This window comes from Gymnoscopelus braueri (assembly GCF_963280865.1).
Source record: "Gymnoscopelus braueri genome assembly, chromosome: 22".
Lineage (NCBI taxonomy): Eukaryota > Metazoa > Chordata > Actinopteri > Myctophiformes > Myctophidae > Gymnoscopelus > Gymnoscopelus braueri.
The window spans coordinates 40,892,810-40,913,039 of NC_137624.1; the positions used below are offsets into that span (position 1 = coordinate 40,892,810).

Below are 20,230 nucleotides of genomic sequence, written 5' to 3' on the forward strand. Positions count from 1 at the left end.
AAATAGCAGATCTACAAGCTCACAACGTGTCGCAATGCGACGCGTTGTGAGCTTGTAGATCGGCTATTTTTAAATAGCCTATAGTATAAAATAGGGCTAAAGTGGTTCATGTATGTTTTATAATATAGTCATTTATATCTGCAAAGTAACTAAAGTTTTCAAATAATTGTAGTGGAGTAAAAGTATAATAGTTGCCTCTGAGATGTAGCGGAGTAGAAGTAAAAGTACAGAAAATTGGAAATACTCCAGTAAAGTTAAAAAAGACCTCAAAATTGTACTTAAGTACAGTACTTGAGTAAATGTACTTAGTTACTTTCCACCACTGCGTGTCTGGAAGCAGGCCCTGCATATAACGGCAAACACGGAATGTTCAAAACACACAAGCAGCATTTTGTCAGAAATCAAGGGATATTTATTAACGGTGTGGAGGTTCTTAATAAAACAAGCACTGAACTCCATCTACGTTCCTTACTACAAAAAAAAAAGTCTTTATGCCACAGTCTGTTTTTTACTATTAAACAATAGACCTTGTTGTTATAAATTGTCATTCATAAATCTTGTTGTTATAAATTGTCATTCATAAAACGATTGAGAAAATGAGATGAAAAAGGTGATATTATGCAAAATAGAAGCTTACAAAAATACACTGTTTCATGAAGAACATTTTGAAAAATGCAGTCAAATATTGACCAATATGCTTTTCTTTACATACTAAGATAAAATGTGGTCTAATATCTAAAAAAAGTGTATTTTTTTTTTCTTTTCATCATTAAATTTTTTCAAAGCTTCTACACAGCCTTAAAAATATGTATAAAGGAAGATAATTTCACCCATTCACATATCGACTAGGGTGAGAAGTTATCTCTCAAGTCAAGATATAAGCATGATTTATGCCCGTACTATATGCCGGTATCACCCACCTAAAATAGCCAATTTACAAGCTCACAACGCGCTGCACCCGCACCGCGCTGTGAGCTTGCAGATCGGTTATTTTCAAGCATGCGACGCAGGCATATACGACAGAGCATAAGGGCTCCGTGTCCACACAGTGTTTTAAGAGCGGAGGGGGGCGGCGCTTTGGACATCACGCCCCAGAGCGCTCACACGCAGCGTTTATTGACGGCCGCAATGTTCAAACCGATCAACTGTGCTCCGAGTCCGACATCCTGTCATCTGCGTTATTATCATTAGCACAAATAGGCTTGGCTGAAACAACGGTAAACAAGGGACTTTCTCATGGTTTGTGAGAACGATTCCAATGTTGGATCTCCAAAAGTTGAACTATTATTGTCTGCTTGAAGCGCCCAGGGCAACGCTGGGCGCCGAGAGCACCGAATCGTGATGTTCTCAGATGTTAGGAAGAAGAGGCAGACTAGGCCAGTGGTTCTCAAACTTCAAGGACCCCCAAAATTATATGTATTTGGCCGTGGACCCCCCCCCCGCCCCCGTCTCAAAATATTTTGTTCCAGGGACCCCCCAGAAGCAAAGATTTGAGTTACAAATGTTTGCTTTAAAAAATATACATTCAAAGATTTGCACAATTCAAAAATAATAGATCTACATAGCACGGCACCGAGTTATTGTGATGCTATATTAACCCATTAAGACCTGGAACGCATCTGTGTCACTGTAAGATTTCTTTGGCTATTGAAAAATAGCAGATATACAAGCTCATAGCGCGGCACCGAGTGCCGCGCTATGAGCTTGTAGATCTGCTATTTTTTTTAAATAGTGAAAAAATATTTTTTATATTTTTTTCAAAAAACTGTTAGAATTTAGAACATTTGAAGAATCGGACTCAGGCTTTAACGGGTTAACACATTTTGCTGGGGACCCCCTAGAACCACCCCCCCCCCCCCCTCCCCCCCAAGGACCCCACTCTGAGAACCAACGGACTAGGCACTGCCAGCTCAATAAAACACTTTCCGTGGACAGGAGGAGCCCTATATAAATCAGGCATAAAAAAGGAAATAAAGTATGGTGTACACACACACAGTATAAAAGACACTCGCCACTCTCTCTTTTTTAATGACTGGTTCTGGTCACTAGCGAGAGCGGCTGGGATTGGGCTAAGGCATGGTGGGAGGAGCTCGGCACCGATTGGCTAACGGAGGCGGAGGAGGGAGCAGGGTGCGGGAGAGGGAAAGGAGGACGGGAGTGGTGGTGGGAGGAGGAGGAGGAGGAGAGGGGGAGCGGACCGCCGGGGGGAGTTTTCCGCCCGGACGTCGAACACATGTAAGAGGAGGAGGAAGTGGAGGAGGCGGTGGAGGAGGAGGAGGAGGTGGATCTGGCGAGATGATGAGGAGGCCCTGAGATCTTGGCGTTGTTGTTGGACATGAAGGAGGAGTGGGAGTGGAGGTGGGTCTGGTGCTGCGCCTGGTGGTCCCTGTGTGGCTTGGTGGTGAGGGACAGGGGCTGCACCTGCTCCGCCGAGGCCGAGGCCGGCGACGTGGTGTAGTCGCCGTGGTGGGAGTGCGTGGCGGAGGAGGAGGCGGCGGCGTGCTGCTCGGTGTGCGTGGGCGCCGGGGCGGCGGGCGAGGCCAGCGCCGTGGTGGGCGTGGCGGGGGAGTCCAGGGAGGAGGCGGGGCTGGCCTGAGACAGGTGTGTGTGCGTCAGGTGAGGATGATGGTGGTGTTGTTGCTGGTGCTGCTGGTGGTGCTGGTGGTGGTGGTGGTGGTGAGGCGCGCCATGGTGGTGCTGAGGCTTCTCCTGCTGAGGTCCGCACGACAACGAGGAGGACGGCGCGCAGGGCCTCTTGGGCTGCGGCGGGAACGGCTCCGCGGACGCTGCCGATTACACAAAACGTTGGGATGAGTTTTCTTTTTATCGGCTTTACTACGAGCTACACTCAAGATATAGGCCTGTCACAATTATTACATAATCGCCTAATCGCAATTATTTGAGATAATCGCAATTCTTTTTTTTGCACAATCGTCATAATCATTTTCATGTTAAAAATGTTCATATGGGCGCTACACTCCCCTCACCTAGGCTGGTGAGGGGAGTGTAGCGCCCAGGATCACTTAGAAAATTGGCACCGGGTGATAAATAAGGGTTACAAAATCGCAGGATAAAAAATAAAAATATAGTTTTTTTTCTTATTTTTTAAATGACAAAAATAGTGGAAATAGCAGATCTACAAGCTCAAAGGGCATCTTGTAGATTTTTTTTTCTCTACTATTCATGTTTAATAGTGTAATTAATTAAATATGTGTTATTTGTCATATCTACCCTGTGCAACCTTTGTTTACGAAGGCTAAAAGCCAAACAGAAATTGTATTTTTATTCACAATGTTCCAATAGTGTTCAACGACAGAGAGACAATTAAATTGAATTAAACTTTTAATCGTCAACCGAAAATTGTAATCGTGACAGCACTACTCAGATATGTTCAATGCGTTAACAACTAAAGCTTGCTATGTTTCTACTAATCTCTCAAGACAGCACCACTGCCCTAAACATGTAGTGTTGTTGTTGGTAGGAATAAACACAGAAGCACCCGGGAGGAAGTGGACTAAGAAAGGGGAGGAGCCAAACAGAGTTCCTGTTTCTACACAAAAAAGGGAGGCGGTGCCCCCAGAAGCACAAACAACCCTTTCTTTTTTACCGAATGGGTTCCGAGATTGTATAGTGCCTGTTAGCGCCACCATGAGATTCTACTTCCGACTTGCTGCTATTTTTCTACAAGCTATTTTTCTACTAGCTATATTCCTACTTGCCCGACTGTATTTGGGACGTACAGTATATTGGCTGTCATTTGACTATATCGGTATCAGCCATTATGCATCAGATTTAAACCTGGGGTCACCGTTCTGGACATATGCTTGCGAGCAATATTTCTGATAGTCACAAATAGTTTGTAAATATTCGTGAAAATGTTTTAATGTAAATCTTACCTTCTGGTATCATGTCAGTCTTCACATTAATATCCCTCTTCCTCTTCTTCCTCTTACCCTGCACAAAATTAACACGTTAGGGTTAGACTCTACATTGGACAATTAAACCGTTAAGACCTGAAGAAGCATCTGTGTCACATTTTCATTTGCGCTAAAAAGCATTATTTTACACTTTGGCTATTCAAAAATAGCAGATATACAAGCTCGTAGCGCGGCACTGAGTGCCGCGCTACGAGCTTGTAGATCTGCTATTTTTGAAAAATCTTGAAAATGTGTGCAAATCTTTGAATATATATTGTTTTAAAGCGAACATTTTTAACTAAAATCTTTGCTTCTTAGGGTCCCTGGAACAACATATTTTCAGATGGGGGTCCGCGGCCAAATACACATACACAATTTGGGGGTCCTTGACATGAAAACGTTTGAGCACCACTGATATAGAAACATAAGTTTTTCAGAAAACTGTTGGGATTTAGAAGACATTTTGTAGAAATCGGCTTCAGGTCTTAATGGGTTAAACCAGTAGAAAACACTGAAAACACACAGTGGCCAGCAATGAGTTTGAGTCTTGTTCTGTAACTCTACAGAGCGTTCAAATGGAACCAAATGGACCCCTACAGGTCTGTAACTCTACAGAGCGTTCAAATGGAACCAAATGAACCCTTACAGGTCTCTAACTCTACAGAGCGTTCAAATGGAACCAAATGAACCCTTACAGGTCTGTAACTCTACAGAGCGTTCAAATGGAACCAAATGAACCCTTACAGGTCTGTAACTCTACAGAGCGTTCAAATGGAACCAAATGAACCCGTACAGGTCTGTAACTCTGCAGAGCGTTCAAATGGAACCAAATGAACCCGTACAGGTCTGTAACTCTGCAGAGTGTTCAAATGGAACCAAATGAACCCGTACAGGACTGTAACTCTGCAGAGTGTTCAAATGGAACCAAATGAACCCGTACAGGTCTGTAACTCTGCAGAGCGTTCAAATGGAACCAAATGAACCCGTACAGATCTGTAACTCTGAGAGTGTACAAATGTCTGTACACTCTCAAGAGTTATGGTGGTCCTTAAAATTTAACCCATTCAATCCGGGAACGCATCTACAAATGTATTCTAAATCCTAACAGGTTTCTGAAAAAACCTATGTTGCTATAATATCAGTGGTGCTCAAACTTTTTCATGTCAAGGACCCCCCACATTATATGTATTTGGTCGCAGACCCCCCCCCCCATCTCAAAATATTTAGTTCCAGTTCCAAGATTTGTGTTACAAATGTTCGCTTTAAAAATATATACATATTCAAAGATTTGCAAACATTTTCACGATTTTTCAAAAAAATAGCAGCCAGATATACAAGCTACAGTACGAACACATGTGTGAAGCACCACTTCCACCAAACATTTGAGAACCACCGGTATTGTAATTGTATAGCAGACGTGAAGGCCTCGTACATTCTGGTTCCAGAACCGGAATACGGATCCCAAACCCTAACCCATTAAGACCTGAGGCCGATTCTACAAAATGTCTTCTAAATCCCAACAGTATTCTGAAAAAACGTATGTTTCTATATCAGTGGTGCTCAAACTTTTTCATGTCAAGGACCCCCAAAATGATATGTATTTGGCCGCCGACCCCGTCTCAAAATATGATGTTCCAGGGACCCCCCAGAAGCAAAGATTTTAGTTCAAAATGTTCGCTTTAAAACAATATATATTCAAAGATTTGCACACATTTTCACGATTTTTCCAAAAATAGCAGATCTACAAGCTCATAGCATGGCGCTACGAGCTTGTATATCTGCTATTTTTGAATAGCCAAAAGTGTAAAATAATGCCTTTTTTTTAGCTCAAATAAAAAAATGACACAGATGCTTCTCCAGGTCTTAATGGGCTAATCCCATCCAGGTGTGTATGCATGTTAATAATGTATTATTATACAGTATCAGAAATGTGAACTCACGTAGTTGTCTCTTGCTGACCAGCCTGGGTAGAGCTGGGAGTGCAGCTGTCTCTCCTTGCGAGCCATGTCGTAATACTTAGCCTGCTCCTCGCGGGTCAGAGAATGCCACTGAAGAGACGGGGAAAAAAAATACACTGTTGGTTATCGCAATCAAAGACATACTTTAAAAGAAAACTGATTTACACATAGTAGCGTGCCATAGTGCTGCACGATTCTTGCTCAAATGTGAATCACGATTTTCCTCCATAAGAATTGAGATCACGATTCTCACACAATTCTCTTGTAAATATAAAAATATTAAGCAAAAAAAAAAAAAAAATATCGAGATCGCATAGGTGTCTGAATCGAGATCACGATCTTTTTTCGATTAATCGTGCAGCAGGGCCGGCCAATGCTATAAGCAATATAAGCGGTCGCTTAGGGCATGGGTTCCCAAACTTTTCAGCCCGCGACCCCAAAATAAGGCGGCCATTGACTCGTGACCCCATCTAAACCTGGAGGTAATTTATGCACATAAACTTGCACGTTCGCTGCGCATTTGAAATGTATTAAAATGGTCAAATGTACTATTTGTAATCATTTTAGGTTGTAATTCATCCATTCTGTTGAAAAAAATATATAATATATATATATATATATATTATTTTTTTTAACTACCTAAAATAATTTCGCGACCCCACCGTCAGTCTCCCGCGACCCCAAGTGGGGTCGCGACCCCAAGTGGGGTCGCGACCCCAACTTTGGGAACCCCTGGCTTAGGGCCACAACCACTAAGGGGGGCCACATAAAAAATTAAAATAAACGTTTTTTTATTTTATTTACTTTCATATTGTAATTATGTCATGTATCTCCTATCCAACAACTAGCCTTATTATTCTAGTATGCAATAAAAAATGACATGATTTTATAATAGGGGTGTTTGGGGGGGGCCACCCAAAAAAATCTTGCTTAGGGCCACGAAATTCCTAGGGCCGGCCCTGCGTGCCAGTATGACGCACCGAAAATAACCTCACAAATCTCACAGCGCTTTGTGAGCTTGTAGATCGGCTATTTTCAGAGCGCAACAGAGTGTAAAATCAGCCATTACGACGCCATCAAGGCACCGCCAACATACATTATAGTCGACTAAATCAACTGTAGATTTAGTCGACTATAATCTTATGATATTTAGTCGACTGAAACTAGACAAAAACTAAAACATTTCAGAATGACTGAAATATGACAAAAAATAAATGGAATTGTATTCAAAAGACTATGACTAAAACTAAATGAAAAATGTTCTGTCAAAATCAACACTGTTGTACAAGCTAGCTACCCTCCAGCACTCAGACACCACCTTGGCTCTCTGACAGAGAGAAGGAGAGACAGAGAGTGAGATAACAACAGAGACACACAGAGACTGACCCTGCGTCCCAGAATCTGGTTGATGGCGGCGCTCTCCTTCAGGGTGCACTCAGACACCACCTTGGCTCTCTGCTCCTTCATGTACAACATGAAGGCGTTCAGAGGCTTCTTGACGTGAGGCTTCTTGTCCTCCTCCTTCTCCTTGGCCACAGGCACAGGAGCCTTCCTACAAACACAACACACACATCCACAATATATATATACATGAGTGAGAGAGTAAAACAGCTGTATGTGATCAGCTATTATTATCTCTAGAGTGAGAGATGTTCACAGGTGCTCCACCAGGGGGAGCTCATCATTCATATATTCTGATCTGATGATTTTAAATGTATGTCAGTCTTTGTGTCATGAGGTCTCTGCTGCCACCCAGTGGTTGGTGTAAATGAGCAGAATTCAGATCAACGTGTTGGGCACAGACAGGTAACATGCCTAGGGGTGACCATATTCTCAAAACACCAAACCGAGACCCATAATCACTTAAAAAATCTGATGAAAAAAAACGGCTAATTTTGACAATTTCTTTGACTTAGACTCTATTGGCCAGCCACCACCGTTTCCCAGTGTTCAGGTGAAACACCTTTGCTAAGAAACCATTTACTTGTTGTAAGGTTTAAGTTGTCACGTGTCTAAATGATCTACAATTTGTCAGACGGCAACTTATATAGGGCTTAATAAGTGGTTAATAACAATGAATTGAAAAAATATATATACAGTATACACAAAGAACCATTTTAAGTAAATGATGGTGTATGTTTTTTGTTTTACCCGTACTGGCTGCAGTCTCTGGGCTCCTGCTTGACGGGCGTGTGCACGATGGCAGGGTGGGGGATGGACGACTGGTGGGCCGGACTCAGGTGGGGAGAGAAGCCACCGGACACCAGGCTGAACGAGAGACAAAAAGGGTTAAAATTATGTTCAGAGAGCGGTCACAAAATGCAAAGAGAAGCAAGCGCACAGAACGCATGCACACGTTTGAGTTACGCTAGTCTTGTGAGGAGGACATCAACATTTCAGAACGCCTAACATAAGAAATGTTAACCCCAACACTTCGTGTTGTGAGCTTGTAGATCGGCTATTTTCGGTGCATTGACACCGTCACGCAACCTCAATTCTAAACCCTCTCTTGCGCGCCCCGCCTTACCCCTTATGCCTATACATTTTTGCCATTTATTACTATTTTTAAATAGTTCAAATAGCCGGCTATTTTCAGAAACGACCATTTCTCTCGTGAGCTCCAGGAAAATTGTCCTCACTACGTGCGTTTCTCAAATTCTACTAAACCGGTGGGTACATTTACACACAAATATACTGTTTTCACAATCACATGCCATGAAGTTCTAGCCTGGTAAAGCCCTTCCCTCCGGAAAATCTCATTTCCATTTGATTTCAGGAAGGAGTCTGGCCTGAAGGCTTATCTGGGCGTTTCTTGCCCGTTCACCAAGTGGACGAGCCTATCAGCGTCCTTAGCCTGGTCCTCGCTCATCGTTCTGTGATTGACAGTGAAAGTTGGCCAATCAGGTGGCGAGTGTGAGTGAACCCGAATGGATCCGAGTGCAGCCGACCAAAATGGAACGGCAGCCATTGTTGTTTTTACTTTCGGTTTTAAAACTTTAAAACGCTCTCAAACTTCTTTTTTGAGGCACAGAATTTACTTTCAAGATATCGTTTGGATAGAATTTAGTTGTTTAACTTCATATATGTGGTCAATTAATCATGACAGAGCCTATTTAAAAATAAAAATTCAGAGAACCGGACACGCATGTATCCGAATAAGGCAACCTATTTTGGGCATGGCCGTCTCAAAAGTCCCGTTGCGTCACATTAGTCTGGAGGTGGTAAAAATGCACTGCTCATTGGCTGAAGGGGAACACTGCTGATTGGCTGAAGGGGTCGTCAGTCAACGGTATTACTCCCGCCCAACTCCAGCCCACAGCCAAATTGCCGAATGGGCGATCATGCCAGACTCAATAAATTACAAATGAGATTTCCGGAGGGAGGGTTTACCAGGCTAATGAAGTTCATGGACCTTGTCGAATACTAGACTGCACTATTATATGTTTAGAGCAAAGAAACAAGTTATTGCCAGGTAACATACAAAAGATGTTCGGTGATAGAGAATGGGGTTACTTACAATTTGAGACGAGAGCTTAATCTCAAAATACATTGTGTAAATTCAACATTGAAAAGTATGTGCATTTCAGTTCATGGAGTGAATTTATGGAATGGACTGGAGTGTGGAGGTACTAGTACTACGAAGGCCAAATATGAATTACTTCAAGAAGGCATATGAAAATATCATATTTAAGAGGTATTTGGATGAGGAGGGACCTGTGGAACGGCTGTTTTCAGATAGAGAGAGTATCAACAGGTTGGTTTTATTATTAATTTGTTTATTACTGACGGTTATTTTAATTGTTCTATTTTTATGTTTTCTTTGAACATGCAGTGGAGATGTTTGGGTTGTGAATACATTTTTGGAAGAAAAAAAATAACAGTGAAAAGGGGGGGAGGAGTTTATAAGTTTCACACTTTTTACTTTTTCATTTTTGTATTTTATTAGTTTTTTTTAATTAACCCATTAGGACCTGGAACCCATCTGTGTAACTTTAGATTTCTTTGGCTATTCAAAAATAGAAGATATACAAGCTCATAGCGCGGCACCGAGTGCCGCACTATGAGCTTGTAGATCTGCTATTTTTGAAAAATCTTGAGAATTTTATTTTAATGTTTTTTTTTCAAAAAACTGTTAGGATTTAGAAAACATTTTTAAGAATCGCCTCAGGTCTTAAAGGGTTAATGTTCGAAATGAAACATATTCATTCATTCATTTGGCCCTCACAAGTATAGTAATATAAAAGTGTACACACACACACACACACAGTCACACACACACACAGTCACACACACACACAGTCACACACACACACACAGTCACACACACCTTGACATTGAAGCGTTCATAGCCAGAGCAGCAGGATAAGAGGGTCTGAAGCCCCCTGCAGTGATTGGGTACATGGACTGTCCTTGTTGCCTGGGGGAGGGGGGGGGGGGGGGGGTGAGGGAGAAACAAGGATTTTAAAGGATGTAAAAAAAAATACGGATAAGAATGGATGATGGATGGATGGACGTGTGTGTGTGTGTGTGTGTGTGTGTGTGTGTGTGTGTGTGTGTGTGTATATGTGACTTTAATAGTAGTCCCTTGAGACAGACTTATTGGTATTTGGTTCCCGCGACTTTCAAATGCTTTCGCCTTAAATGTTTAAATGTATTGTCGTATGACAGTGTCGTGTGTTACCGGGCAGAATTACACACTCTCTGTAGCATCGGAAAAGATTGTAGAAGAGATAATGTGGCTTGACAGCAGTGGTGTAAAGTAAGTAAAGTAAAGTTTCCAATGTTCAGTACTTTTACTTCTACTCCACTACATCTCAGAGGCAAATATTGTACTTTTACTCTGCGACAATTATTTGAAAACTTTAGTTACTAGTTACTTTGTAGATTTTGATTATTATTACAAAACATACAGTAACCACTTCAGCCTTACCCGTATGTACATTTCGGCCATTTGTAAATAGCCGATCTACAAGCTCCCAATGCGATCCATTGTGAACTTGTAGATCTGCTATTTACAAAAGATTTTTATGCATTTTATACATTTGAAAACTTGTGAAATGGGAAATATGTATGAATACTTTCTACTTTTGGTCCTCAAGTAAATTTTGAATTCCAGACTTTTACTTGTAGCAGAGTATTTCTACATTGCTGTATTGATACTTTTACTCAAATAAAAGATGTACTTTCCCCACCACTGCTTTGACAGACTACTTTAATAGCCACCCTGAGGCAGAACGTCTAGCGCGTACGTGTGTGTTTCTTTTTCTGTCTCTGCACGTGTAGTTGTGCAGTGTGTGCGTGTGCGTGTGCGTGTGCGCGTGTGTGTGTGTGTGTGTGTTGCTCACAGCCATCCCAGGTGGTGTGGGATCTGGCCCATGCCTCCAGGAGAGAGGGGGTAGTAGGGGGACAGCTCCGCTGGGTGGGGGGTCCGAGACATCCCTGCAGGGAGGAGGCAATGCACACGCACACACTCAACAAATGCATTCTGTTGATTTCGTCGACTAAAACTATGACGAAAAATGTTTGTCGACTACCTTTTTTCACTGACGAAAACTAAATAAAAACTAAGCTATGATGACTAAAACTAAGACTAAATATATTGGCAATTTCGTCAAAAAATAAAAAATAGACGTTAGTGAGGGAAGTAATCTTATGTTTGGTTGGACTCGGGTGTTGCGCTCTGAAAATAGCAGATCTACAAGCTCACAACGCGTTGTGAGCTTGTAGATCTGCTATTTTCAGCATGCAACCAAGTGTAAAAGCAGCCATTACGACGCCATCAAGGCACCGCCAACATACATTTTAGTCGACTATAATTTTATGATATTTAGTCGACTAAAACTAGACAAAAACTAAAACATTTCAGATGACTAAAACATGACTAAAACTAAATGGAATTTTATTCAAAAGACAATGACTAAAACGAAGAAAAAGAATTGCTGACATAATCAACACTGATTCAGATGTTAGTAATAATACTAATTGTTGATACAGATAATTGTTGAGGATTACAGATACAGATACTCAACACGTCGCATCACGACACAAGCTTATAGATCTGCTGTTTTAGATATTTTTGACTCCCCCCCCCCCCCCCCCCCAGGGACCGGAGGTCCGGGGCGAGACAAATCGACCATCCTTCACGTCTGTGTTCCAAGTTAAGGTTTTCGAACCAATCGTGGCGCTTATATTTAGGTCATGTGAGGGGGTTGGCCCTTAGCTCTGAAATGTGCTTACAATTAAAGTTACATGGGATGATGTGTAGAAATACTATGGATTCAATACTGAACAACAACATTTTGTGTTGATTTATGCTGTGGAACATTTACAGCATAAACTTTACTTTACTACTATGTGTCCGGGGTATCCTAAGTATTTTTTATTAGCTTCACTGATGGTTACAGTAGCTCCGTTTTACTTTGGGACTTTCTTTATCGTATTTGCAGTTTTGCACAACAAATAAGTTTGATCATTTCGGCCAGGGGTCTTCAACGTTTTCAGGCCAAGGACCCCCTAGCTGAGAGAGAGATGAAGCAGGGACCCCCTCTATATTGTAATTTTTTTTATTTCAGATAAAGTTTTGGTGCTCTTTTTGCCCTCTACACCTATAACTCAAAAAGAGCAGATCTACAAGCTCACAATGCCTCGCGCTGCGAGGCGTTGTGAGCTTGTAGATCGGCTATTTTTGGCTTAAGTTCTCCTCAGAAAAGGGATGCTAGGGTTCAAGTGGTTAATGTAAAAAAAAAAGAAATCACATCACATAAAGATTTGGCGGACCCTCTGTAGTAACTCTGAGGACCCCCTGGGGGTCCTCAGAGTTACCCCCTGTTGAAGACCCCTGTTCTACCGCCTCGCATCACTGCAGGTCTGTTCCGTTGCATTCCGTTAACCCATTCAATCTGGGAACGCATCCGTGTCATTTTAGATTTTAGCTACAGACATTATAATTTTTTTAAAGATCTTGAACATTTTGTGCAAATCTTTGAACTGAAAACATTTTTTTTTGTTAAACAACATTTGTAACTCAAATCTTTGCTTCTGGGGGGCCAGTGTTGCCAGATTCTGTGAGGGAAACAAGCAACCAGGTCTAGGAAAACCAGCCCAAAAGAAGCGACTATGGGCCACATGAGCACTTTAACATGTACATCAGCTATTTGAAAATAGCAGATCTACAAGCTCACAACGTGTCGCATGTAGATCGGCTATTTTCAAATAAAATCTTGTGGGGAAATTATAATAAGCAGATCTGGCAACCCTTCTGGGGGGTGTGGGGGGTCCCTGGAACAACATTTTGATGGGGATCGGCGGACAAAAACATAACCAATAATATCCTTGACAAGAAGAAGTTTGAGCATCACTGATATACAGCAACAAAGGTTTTTCAGAAAAATGAAGACATTTGTTGAGACATTTCACAGTTACAAATGTTCGCTTTAAAAAAACATATATTCAAAGATTTGAATATATGTTTTTCCACATACATATTAATTTGGGGGTCCTTGATACGAAAACGTTTGAGAACCACAGGCATAGAGCCCTGAGGGGGCTCAACAAAACGTATGGGGTTAAATGTGAGGTTTGTGGAAGTGAAGGGGTTAAGCCTGTTATTGACCCACCTGCATCAGGAGAGAGGTGCGAGGGGGGGGTCCGAGGGGAGGAGAAAGGGTCCGGGCTGTAGGACAGCAGCGGAGACAGGTGGGATATGTGGGGGTGCTGCAAGCCGGGTACCTTATTAGACTGTGGACACACGCACACACACACACACACACACACACACACACAGAAGGAAGACACACAAGACTTAAATAATCAACAAAAATATACGTGTCACAGTGCGCAGCGTTGTCTTGTGAGCTTGCAGATCGTCTATTTTCGGGCATACAGGCAAGTATAAATAAGGCATTACAGCGCCATCAAGGCCTGCCAAAAAAATCATTTTTGTTGACTAAAATCAACTAAAACCTTTCACATTTTTATAATAAAACTAAAAGGGAATTTTATTAAAAAGACTGACTATCTAATCAAAAAAGAAATGTAAAAATTTACACTGGTGTGTATGTAGATCTAGAGTAGGTCTGGTGTGTATGTAGATCTAGAGTAGGTCTGGTGTGTATGTAGATCTAGAGTAGGTCTGGTGTGTATGTAGATCTAGAGTAGGTCTGGTGTGTTTGTAGATCTAGAGTAGGTCTGGTGTGTATGTAGATCTAGAGTAGGTCTGGTGTGTATGTAGATCTAGAGTAGGTCTGGTGTGTATGTAGATCTAGAGTAGGTCTGGTGTGTATGTAGATCTACAGTAGGTCTTACCAGGTGGGAAGGGGGGGGGGGAGCGAGGGTCTGTGAGCGCTGCTGTCCCCGGAACGTCCAGTAGAGGCCACTGAGCCATCTGCAGGTACTGTAGCAGGAGGAGAGAACAGAGGAATGAATGAATGAATGAATGAATGATGGATGGATGGATAAAAAAGGGAAGGAAGAAAATAGTTTGGTCAACAAAAAGCTGAACAGACTGTCATTCACCAACAATAACTAGTGGGAGAGTTTGTAATGTTGTACCAAAACCTGCAACGTGTCATCATTTAGCACTGTTGGCCAAGATACTCAGTAAGTGTAATACGTTACTCTTTTTTAAGTAATTTACGTATTGCAATTCAAGCCGTTTAGCCTGCTCCTTTTAACCTCACAGGGGTGATCAATCAGACAAACTGCACACATTGCAGCCTAAGAGCCGGAACGCATCCGTGTCATTTTTAAGATTTCTTTGGCTATTAAAAAAATAGCAGATATACAAGCTCATAGCGCAGCACCGAGTGACGCGCTACGAGCTTGTAGATCTTTGAAGAATGGGGGAAAATGTTCGTAAATCTCGGAATAATCTTTTGAAAATGTTTTAAAGCGATTTTTTTTTTACTCCAATCTGTGCCTCTGGGGGTCCCTGGAGCAAAACATTTTCAGATGGGGGTTCGCGGCCAAATACTTATACATTTTTTTCTTTCTAAATCCTAACAGTATGTTGCTATATCAGTGGTGCTCCAGCTTTTCCATGTCAAGGACCCCCAAAATGATATGTATTTCGCCGCGGACCCCCATCTCAAATATTTTGTTCCAGGGACCCCCAGAAGCAAAGATCTGAGTTTTTAAAAATCCGCTTTAAAATAATATATATTCAAAGATTTGCACACATTTTCTGGGTTTTTCAAAAATAGCAGATCTACAAGCTCATAGCGCGGCACTCGGTGCCGCGCTATGAGCTTGTAGATCTGCTATTTTTGAATAGCCAAAGTGTAAAATAATGTTTTGTTAGCTCAAATAAAAAAATGACACAGATGCTTAAAAGGGTTAAAGCGATCGGCGGGCCGATCGTTGTGAAGAATAATATTCTATGATTTCGAAAAGTATTATTTTTTTCATGTTTTGGATAAATGCTCTTTGAATAGAGACGTTTGTTCTTCATGTTCATCAGTCTTGGATTAAAACATGACTTCACTGCTGTAACAAAGTGGAAGAATCTGTAGTAAGGACCTAGAAATTAGTACCATCTGAGTGAGTCAGCTGACAATAGTCCTGCTTTATAAAAGGAGTGTGTGTGTGCATGACGCCGTTAATATGGTTGTAATCACAAGCCTGACGTCTAGAAATGTACTGAATCTTTGTTTTCCATTTGAGGTTTGGCACTCGCTCACCACTACTGATTTCTGCACAAAGAATAAGGACATAAGAATAAGTAGAAACCCACATCAGTGTTAATAATACCTTCTTCCCACGTTTACAAACACCACGTACATTTCAACCCCATGGTAAGACCGAGAAAGCATCCGTCATTTTAGATTTTAACCTCTTTAACCATCATCTTATACTTTGGGCTATTCAAACATAGCAGATATACAAGCTCATAGTGCCGTGCTATGAGCTTGTAGATCTGCTATTTTTTTTAAAAACCATTTTAAAGCGAATATTTGTAACTAATCTTTGCTTTTTCAGTTTTTTCTCAAACCTTTCCATGTCAAGTGCCCCCAAAAAGGATATGTATTTGGCCCACGGATCTCAAAATATGTTGTTCCAGGGACCCCCCAGCAGCAAATATTTGAGTTAAAAAAATGTTCACTTTAAGAAATATTTTATATTCGAAGATTTACAGTTTCACAATAATAATAAGAATAGCAGATCTACAAAGCTCATAGCGTGGCACCGAGTGCCACGCTATGAGCTTTGTAGATCTGCTATTTTTGAATAGCCAAAGTATAAAATAATGGTTAAAGTGGTTACACAGATGCGTTCCCCGTTTTAATGGGTTAATCACTCCAAAGAACCCATCCAGGATAAATGACACTATGGGAACATGGGAACATTCTTACGCTGCCATACGCTGGGAACCAGTGTTGATTTTGACAGCAAATTTTGATTTAGATTTAGTCATAGCCTTTGGAATAAAATTCCATTTAGTTTGTCATATTTTAGTCATCTGAAATGTTTTAGTTTTTGTCAAGTTTTAGTCTACTAAATATCATAAGATTATAGTCAACTAAATCTACAGTTGATTTAGTCAAGCTCACAACGCTGCGACGCGTTGTGAGCTTGTAGATCTGCTATTTTCAGAGCGCAACACCCGAGCGCAACACCCGAGCGCAACACCCGAGCGCAACCAAACATAAAATGACTTGTCTTTTAGTTCTACTGGATCTCTTCTCCACTAGTCCCTCACTAACTTTTAGTCCAATTTATTTTTTTTGACGAAATTGTCAATATATTTAGTCTTAGTTTCAGTCATCATAGCTTAGTTTATATTTTAGTTTTTATTTAGTTTTCGTCAGTGAAAAAAGGTAGTCGACCAACAGTTTTTGTCATAGTTTTAGTCGACGAAATCAACACTGCTAGGAACCCACCAAAAACAAAAGCATTGCTCACGCTCTTTATTGTGCACGGAGGTTTGTGCGCGACTGTGCTCGCCAAAACCTGGCCACAGCGGGACGTATGGTTAATGTGTTTCAATGAGAATACATTTTTATTATGCATGTGTATCAATGTAGGACGGTAATGAGAATGCAGCTGTGTGGTTACCGCACAAAGAATGCACACCCTCATCTAAGCCCCATCATCAGTATCAAGTATTCTCTGTGGCCGTGGTATAACGCTAGTTATTCAATCATAATTACTATCATTTATCATATATCGCACATAGTAGCATTAGTGTTCCCACGCCCTCTGAACCTGCTACTGTTCCTGTTGGACACACACACACACACACACATGATTAACTTGTCTTCCCCGTCTAAACTAAGTCTACAGTAGGGCTGGTGAATTAATATTCGAATATTCCTCGAATATGGGGAAAATATGTATATTCGAATATGAAAATTAATATTCGAATATTTAAAAAAAAGGGGAAAAAAATGTTTTATTTTTGTTTATGCTTATTTGACAGGGAAAATACAAAAAACAATGTTTTTTAGAAAAACGAACAAAAGATATATTTTATTGGATCCGAGCACTCGATACATTGTCTTTTGTATTGTTTCTGTCAACATTTTTTTTTTGAAAAATATTTTAAAAAGAACAAAAATATATATATAATAATAATAATAATATTCAAATATATTCGAATATCTGGCAATTTTTAAGACCAATATTCGAATATCATTTCTGAGGAAAGTTGACAGCCCTAGTCTACAGTAGTTGTCTTTTCTCCTCGTATACCAATGACGTTCAGACACAGAACGTTATTGGGTTAACAGTGTAATAATAAAAAAGGAAAAAGAGAGGAGGTCGCACAGCTCGTAGCCACGATGCAAAACATTTATTTTAATAGGAAACCATCATTCTGTCCTCCTGACACAGAGCTGTTCTTCAGGGAATGAAATTTGGCAAAGACGGTGAAAATGAAACCCAAGGACAAATGTAGAAGCTTGGCAAAAGGCTTCAACATTGAGGTTTATGTATTACGTCACATATTAGCGTACAGTATGTGTGACGTGTGTGTGTTCTGGATTTAGTTTTATGCTTTATTTATAAATATCTATGGGGGGGAAAAGAGAGACCAATGTGGCCAGATGATCATTTTCAAATGCACTACACAGAGTTATCTATGGGAAAAGTCAAGCCACTATCACCAACATCCTTAACCCATTCAATCCGGGGTGACACGCATCTGAGTCATTTTTAGATTTCTTTGAGCTATTCAAAAATAGCAGATATACAAGCTCATAGCGCTATGAGCTTGTAGATCTGCTATTTATTTGAAAAATCGTGAAAAGTCTTTGAACATCTGTTTTTCCATTTTTAACTCTGTTACAACTTCTGAGGGGGGGGTCCCCTGGATCAAGATATTTTGAGATGGGGGTCCGAGGCCAAAATACATATAATTTTGGGGGTCCTTGACATGAAAAAGTTCACTGATTATAGCAACATATATATATATTTTTTAAACTAGGATTTAGAAGACATTTGTAGAATTCCCCCAGAAGCAAAGATTTGAGAAAAAAAATATATATATATTTATATTCAAAGATTTGCACACATTTTCACAATTTTTCAAAACGAGCAGATCTACAAGCTCGTTTGAATAGCCCAAAGAAATAAAAAAAAAATGACACAGATGCGTTCCCGGTCTTAGTAGGTTAAGAGGCCAAAGACATTGGATAAGAGCGAGGAGGCACAGGCCCAAACACACAGGCATTGAGAACAGCTGGTTCAGTCTATGTTCCACAATTATGCAATTGCCCCTGAGTGCAGTAAGTTGCAGTGTGCAGCATTTTGTGTTAATTGTCTTCACCTCATACAACAGCACATTCTGTGTGTATAATATCTCCCATACTTTGGCAATAAAGCATTGCTGATAACTTGGCAGTAATGCAACAGAAAGTCCTATGTGTACACACAACATCTCATCTGGCAGAAATGTGGTGCACGCACGAATGCGCGCAACACACACACTTACACACTTACACACAGCCCCCCATTCTGAGGCCCAGGGAAGCTCTGGCTGTGAGTTGTTAACTGAAAGCAGCTGTTAGAAATACCATATAGATGAATGCACACACACACACACACACATACTCACACTCACACACACACAATGGGAAGCATGAAGTCACTATTGTGTCCTAGCTCGGGAGCTAGGGCTTAGGATTAGGAGGCATCACTGAGGAGGTAGGAGATAGGAAATAAAAGCGCCTCCTACCAGGAAGACTCTCCTGAACTGAACAACATGTGCGGTTCCCACCCCCCACCCACCCCCCCCCCCCCTCCTCCAGCTGGCAATATAACGTGGTGTGGTGACTGAGAACTTTAATCCATGCTGACATCAACTATATTATTTGTGCTGGTACTATTTTAGGGTTTATAATAATAATAATAATAATAATAATAATAATAATAACAACAACAACAACAATTAGTCCATACCTGGCGATGTGCGCAGCCAAACTATATGCATTCTTTTGAGTTATGTGCCCGGTTATGCATAGTTTAAGTTTTGGAAGAGTGAAAACAACTGGCTTCCTCGCCGTCTGTCTGCATTATGCTAATGGTCAACGCCCGTCTGCAAGTTCAAATCAATTGAGCTCAACCCCACCGAGGAGAGAAACGCGGATCGGACAGACTGACGGACAGAGGGTTTCCTTCATTTATACAGTAGGATAGGCGGAGGTGGCAGAATTGAGGATGGCTATGGTTCTCTTTAGGAGTGACAAAGGATCGACAGGATCAGAAATTACTACCGTATTTTCCGCACTATAAGGCGCACCTTCAATAAAAGGTATTATTTTCATATATAGGGCGCACCGCATTATAAGGCGCATCCGCACTATAAGGCGCACTGACGGTGCGCCTTATAGTGGTACATGAGAGCAGTGGTTCGCAACCTTTTCAGGCCATGACCCCCCCCCCCAAAATAATCATATTAGAAGTGGGACCCCCCCCCCCCCCACACACACACACCCAGACAAGCACTTGGAATTGTAGGAGTTGGGGCATTACATTTGGTTCGACTCCGTTCCACAGATAAATATTGTGAAAATAGCCGATCTACAAGCTCACAACGCCTCGCACTGCTGCCAGGCGTTGTGAGCTTGTAGATCGGCTATTTTCAAAATGTTTGCCTCTTTCTTATATTTATTGACATTTTGGCTCTTTTTTTTTTTTAGGTAGTGAATAGGTCTTTACTGTCATCCGGGGACCCCCCCAAAAGCATGTGGGGACCCCCCCTGAGGGTCTCCACCCACAGGTTGAGAACCACTGCATTAGAGCAGGGGTCTTCAACAGGGGGTCCGGGACCCCTAGGGGGTCCTCAGAGTTACTACAGGGGGTCCGCCAAATCTTTGTGTGATATGATTATTCTTTTTTACCTTAACCACTTGAACCCTA

At 41.3% G+C, this 20,230-nt stretch overlaps 1 pseudogene across 1 annotated transcript in view; it reads right to left on the minus strand.

Moving 5' to 3' along the window:
* Nucleotides 1-1,876: 1,876 nt before the first annotated feature.
* LOC308078126 (transcription factor 7-like 1-B) overlaps nucleotides 1,877-20,230 on the minus strand; it is a 33,842-nt pseudogene continuing 15,488 nt past the window's right edge. Inside the window, exons 4-12 of the transcript XR_013935044.1 lie at nucleotides 14,180-14,267; nucleotides 13,492-13,612; nucleotides 11,221-11,314; nucleotides 10,203-10,292; nucleotides 8,027-8,143; nucleotides 7,262-7,427; nucleotides 5,858-5,965; nucleotides 3,897-3,954; nucleotides 1,877-2,786 (exon numbers count right to left, since the gene is read on the minus strand). The product of XR_013935044.1 is annotated as a transcription factor 7-like 1-B (transcript). The remainder of the gene's footprint in view (nucleotides 2,787-3,896; nucleotides 3,955-5,857; nucleotides 5,966-7,261; nucleotides 7,428-8,026; nucleotides 8,144-10,202; nucleotides 10,293-11,220; nucleotides 11,315-13,491; nucleotides 13,613-14,179; nucleotides 14,268-20,230) is intronic.